We start from the raw sequence: 6,357 nt of genomic DNA, 5'->3' as shown, positions 1-6,357 counted from the left end.
ATGGTGCCCTACCTAGAAGAAGTTCAAACAAAGACTTCATGACATCAAAGAAAGGAAAGAGATCAAGTAGCTGAAGGACCCATGAAGAAGAAGTTGCTGATGAACGAAAGAATCACTAGTTAAGAGGGAGCTCTGACAGGTCCCTGATCAAGAGGGAGTTTTGGATCAGCCCTGATTACAAAGGAGTGACAATTGTGTTTTTTCGATTTCATGGGTCATGCACTAGACTAGGACTAACAACCGTAAGTCTAGATGAAGGCCATGAACTAAAATGTAGACACAACATTCTTGTCTTCACTTGGGAAGAAAGAATGGGAGGATTGAGTAATCATCTGGCATCTGATACTCTTTTAGGATGTGTAGGGCATCCAAGACAAGAGTAGGCAAGATCACTGATATTCTTTGAGGGTTGGGAACCCAAGGCAAGAATAGTCCTAGAAGGTCATACTCAGAGAACACCCGGGTGGGTATGTACCTTGAGAGACAATGATGAAGGTGTCTATAAATAATTGGTCTCACCAACATTGTAGCTCATGATCTCATGAAGAGATGGAGTTGTTAGTCAAGGCCTTGCACTATGACAACGCTGATTGATATGATGCTATAACAGATGGATTGCAAATCCAATTTCTCTTATGTGAATTCTTCAAGATTGAAAGATAGACAAAACACCTTGTAATGTTGTATGAATACCTCCCTAGTTAAGAGGGAGTGTTGAAGGAAATGTAACTAGGTTCGATCTTCATAAATGTACTTTTGATATTTGTACTTATTCAAGAAAAATAAATATTATTTTTATAATATATGTCAATGAGTTTCTTGCTCATTGAAATAGGTCTAGCACATGTTAAGTGCTATAGGTGAGTCAAATGGTAAAAATAAAATACTAAATACCTTCATGACATGTTACACCATGTATACATTTGTATAAAAGTCAAAGAATATCTCCCCAAGCAAAGTCAAAGTCATCTCCTTGCAACGAAAGCCTTCAAGCAGCAAAATATTGAAGAAATAGTCAAGTTGGTCTAAGGACAGTAAGTCGGCCTCAAGTCGGCCTAAAGGAGGGACAATCCTCTATATATAGAGGTTGTCCACTCCCTCTCAATGTCCATCAATCAAGCTCTGAAATCAACGAAGGTAGAAGTCGAGAAAGACAAGGAAAAAGGTAAGTCTAAGGGTCTCCAAGATAAGTGAAGAAAGGAGGAAGAAGACCAAAGTTTTTTGGGGTTGTTCTAAAGGTCAAACACAGTCACACGTGCGAGAAAAAGGAAGCCTCTTTGCGGTCATATCAACAGCATCATATCAGTCCCATATCTCTCATTGTTTGGGATAGATCTGAGGCCTACAAGGCCTCTCACTCAAGCGAAGGAGTCCCTCCCTCAAGCAAAGATAAAAGGGGCCTAAACTACAGCTAACCTATCACACGTGCGAGAATTTATGGCTGTTGTACAGTCATATCAGTTTGCATAGATATCTCAAGAAGTATTTCGTTGGAGCAAGAAAAAGGGTGTCTCCATAAGCAAAGGACATCACCAAGAATTAAAGAAAGAACATCTCTTCTAGAAGCTCACATAAGCAAGGTCTATCACAAGTTGCTAAAAGAAGTAGGAGGACGAAGTATTAGAAGAAGGAGGACGAAGTGCCGAGAAAACAAAGAGCCGGAAGAAGGAAGGACTTGACTTGTTCTTGGGGGATATTCTAGTGAGGGGTCTAGGGTTTGGCAGTGATCAATAAGAAGCTTCAATAAGGGAAACTTACTAAAGGGTTTTCTTCTCAAGAGAAGAGAGGTTTTGGCCCTGGCAGAGAGCCAACATCTTGTGTTCTTGTTCTTATGTTTTTGGTAGCAGTTTGATGAAGTACACACACACACATTAATAAGAAGAAGAAGATTAAGCTAATAAGAAAAAAGAAAAAGACTCCACAAATTGTTATCAAGTAGAAGAAGAATCACACTACACCTAATTGCCCTAGATTCTTCAACACCTCGTTCCACATGACAGGGCGTAGAGATTTTTCCAGTGACCTGGATGAGAAAAAATTGAAAATGCACATCAAGATGGGGGATGATGGATGATCTGAAAATGGGGTTCTTAGCCTTCTTGTCTAACTTACAAGAACCTCTCCCACTTCCAAAGCTTTAAATTTTCCCAAGTCTTTTTTATTAACCAATGTGGAATTGAGAATGTGCTTAACAATGTGGTGTATGCTTATGCTTGTTTTAAATTGATTATATGCTTAAAAAATCTGTTGTTTAGCTGATATGTAAATGTGCTTAAACATATATATAAATGCATGTAACAGTGAATAATGCAACAATAATCAATCACATAGAAACAACAATTTAATTAGGAGTTCACCCACAACTCTTGGACTACATCTCCGTGAGCTCTAGTTAATTCAATTAGGCTCTCTGGGATTATGGTATAAGTCCTTTTTACAAGCTCTTGGCTCAACTCCTATTGTATTACACAGAAACAGTGGGTTTAGACACCATGTTATTCCCTGGCTCTTGAAGCTCTGGCTCTTGGCTCTTGGTTCTGGCTCTGATTCTTGGCTCTTGGTTCTGGCTCTGATTCTTGGCTCTTGGTTCTGGCTCTGATTCTTGGCTCTTGGTTCTGGCTCTTGGCTCTGACTTTGGCTCTTCGGCTTTGGCTCTGACTCTGGCTCTTCGACTTTGGCTTCTTTCTGCCCTCTATCAATTTACAGCTCTCTTAGCTTTTCACTTGACTCTCAAGTGACTCCCTCGGCTGCTCTTTTTGCTTCTGCGCTACCTCCTTTGCCTTAGCTTCTTGCTTTGGCTTGGCTTACTCTCTGGTTTATGCAACAAAACCCCAACAACAACCAACAACAACCCAACAACCCCCTTCTGTCTTTGACATTCATGGCTTTTAAGCCAAATCGACACTGTTGATTCATTTTCCCTCTCGGGCTCTTTGTCTTCCTGTTTTGGTTCGCTCAAATCCCCTCTCTGAGCGGTAGCAACCATTGCTAAATGCCCTCAGGGATGGATGCCACCTATTCTGTAACGGAAGGGGCAATCGACGCTTGAAATCCCCAAATTTTGGCATTCTTGGCTTACACAGGAAAACATACCAAACACGGGAAAAATCCGTGGAAAACACTATTCACCGGACTTAAGATTTTCATAATTGCGCTTTATATCCCTATCGGGTCTGCCTGAAATCGCTATCGCAAGTCGCTTCAGCCCTATTCCAAGGTTTCCCTTTGTATTTTAAAATACGTTAAAACATGGCAAAATCCTGCTTATCGGACTTGAAATTATATGCAACAGTATTAATAAACCCTTTTGGGTCCATAATATCGCATCAGGCGCATTTCCTTCGCGATCCATTCATTTGGCGGATTTACGAAATACAAAGGAAATTGATGTTTTCCGGATTTAAAAATATATAGAACATTGTCTATATTTCCATCGGGTCCGGCCATTACCGATACCAATTCGCCGATCCGATCATCGGCGATCGGCATATCGCATCGCATCTATACACACACACACACACACACACACACACACACACACACACACATAAGGCCCCGCTCCATTGTGTTTGTCGATTGCGATCCGCCGATATCGGCGATCGTGGTACTGCATCGGCCCGGTCCCGTCGCATGTTATGCCTCTGATTGCCATTGCCAATTGTGATTGCCAATTGAATCTGGACCGTTGATTGGCCAGATCCGACGACTCCTGTTTATTGTTGACTTAAGCCTTCGATAAGCCTTATTTCTTCATATTTTTGCCTTTTTCCCAAAGAACAAAGGGGAACTTCTTTTTATGATAACTTCTTCATCTGAAGTCCATTTTTTCCCATTCAAGTTGCGTTGGATTTAGAATGAGGAGATCTTTGCAATGAGACTATTTCCGAGAGCAGCCTGCGACTTTCATTTTCCTCTGATTTACAAAGGGTTTGTGCCATTTGGCACCTTTTACCTCTTATATGAAGTCTTTTAGGCTTAGAGGTTTATCCAAGATCCATTTTTGGATCACGCCTTCCCACTAAAAGAACTTTTGGTCTCCAAAAGATTGATATACTGATCTGAACAGTAAATGAGAGTGACTCACTCTCTTCTTTCAGCCTCCCTACACTTGCTTTTGCATAGTGCCTCTGAACCAAGATTTTTGACCACTTCCCTTCTTGGATGGGCTAGTCTTCCTGGGAAGAACTGTCTTCCTCCTTGCCTTACTGTAGAACTTCTGCTGAAATGGTCATAGAAGGTGGTTTGAACTTCTTTGCTTTGATCATTGATCCAAGGTAGCTCAAACAAATGTGAAGTACATCTGCTCCAAAAAACTTTCATTTGTACTTGTTTGAAAGGCTGCCAACAACAACTGTTAACAACAATAGGCATACAAACAACAACTGGATGGACTAACTCCTGCTTCAACAAAAGAAACAGATTTCACATCTTGTGAACACCTCCATGTCTTGTATCTGCATACAAATGATGGACTAGGTAACAAGCCCACAAAACATGCTTTTAACAAATGACCCTTCTAGTCAAGCATGTAGAAAAATACCATTGGGACTCTTTTTCAAAAGATGAAACACTTCATCATTATCTCCATTTGGAGACCAAGTTAACTTCTCCCAAGTTAACATGGCATCACATGCATGTCAAAGCAATCAACCTTGCAAGTTAATTACACATACATGTTCAAAAACAAGGGAATCATCAACATCCCTATGTTCATGTATCTCATGCTCATGCATGCATTTCATCCTTCAACTTTCACTTAAGCACACTGTACTTTCGAAGCTGAAATGAAATATAATGTAGATGCATCAATAGACATGCAATTTCAATCGGATAAGAACTCTAACCGTTCCTTACCAATCCCTTTCAAAGGTACTACTTTTGTCTGCACATCAACATCATCATGTGAATCATTCCGAGACACATCATTCATGGAATCTTCATTTCCATTTCAGCCATCTTCTCTTTCCACTTTCTTCATATTTGGTGGAAGCATTGTTGGATTCAGTGTCCAACATTTTGCAACAAAATGTCCTTGCTTATGGCAGTAAGTGCACTGCATGTGCATCCTCTTGATAGCATGATTTTCCTTGTCCAATGGACCTTTCGCTGCTTGCTTTCTTTCCTTCAAAAGTTTCCTGTATGTGGCCATTCTCTTCCAACATCTAGAAACATGATGGTTATCCAAACCACAGAAGGAACATGCAACTCTTTCCTCATACTTATGTGGAAATTTTTCATGCTTTGCAAAATCAAAAAGAAAATGTTTAGAACCAGATTTATACCTGCCTCTTTCACCTTTATTGCCTTCATGAGGAGGTGAATTGAGTGAAGAAGTAGCTCCCTTTGGAACACCATCAATCTCTTCAAGGCTGTTAGAGTTTCCACAACTCTCTGGTTCAAGTGTGTGCTTCTGAACACTTGCATCCTGCAAATGATGTTTCAAGCCATTGCATTCCTCTTGAATACAACCTTCACACTTCTGAGGTAGAGGACATGAAATGAAACTCCTTCTTGGCACTGTTTCAATGACCTTCATGGCAGCTTTGGAATTCTCTCCGTAAGGCTGTCCATAGCCAAGACCCAAATATTTAGGCCTTTCCTCAACCATTATTGGTTCAACAATACCTTGTGCATGCTTTCCAAAGCCCTTTCCTTCATAGCCCATCTTGGACATTAGCTTGGAACCTATGCCTCTAGTATGTTTTTCAAAAGAACCAATATAAGCATCCTTAGAGGAATTTGAAGACAAAATGGAATGGTTTGCCTCTTCTTCAAGCTAATACTTGACTAAGGCTTATTGGGCAACAAAGAGCTGTGTCTCCAACTCATGCATATTTTTCAGGTTCATATTTGCGATATGAAGTTGCCTCTCCATTTCCTGCAATTTGTCAGAAAGCATATACTTCTCTTCCTTCATGGAATTCAATTGCTCTCTAAGCATGCTGCTCTTCCTTCCATCCTCACACATTTCTCTCACCATATCCATCATGATGAACAAGTCTTGCTTCATGTCTTCATCAAAGACTTTGGTGAAGAAAGGAGAATTTGAGGACTCACTTGTAGAAGTTGTCATTATGCCAATGAACAAAGAACTTCAAACAAGATTAACAAAGAGTTTATTCAAGCAACCTTTTGCAACAAACCTCTTGTGCTCCAAGGATTTCTTTGAGGTCCCTTGGGATAGAAGAATGCCTTCAGCCCTTCTTCCTTCTTGTCCTTCCTGGACTGAGCTATCAATAGCTTTCCCTTCACCTATGCAAACTCAGAAAATAGTCAGTTTGCAAACAAGCATACAATCAATTAGATAATCAATCTTTGACTGCCCAAACACCTTTCAGACAAGCAATCTTTGCTCTG

This window comes from Pinus tabuliformis, chromosome 5_1 (assembly GCF_031772625.1).
Source record: "Pinus tabuliformis cultivar Carrire ecotype Pingquan chromosome 5_1, CPIR1, whole genome shotgun sequence".
Lineage (NCBI taxonomy): Eukaryota > Viridiplantae > Streptophyta > Pinopsida > Pinales > Pinaceae > Pinus > Pinus tabuliformis.
Note: the sequence above shows the minus strand (reverse complement) of the source record.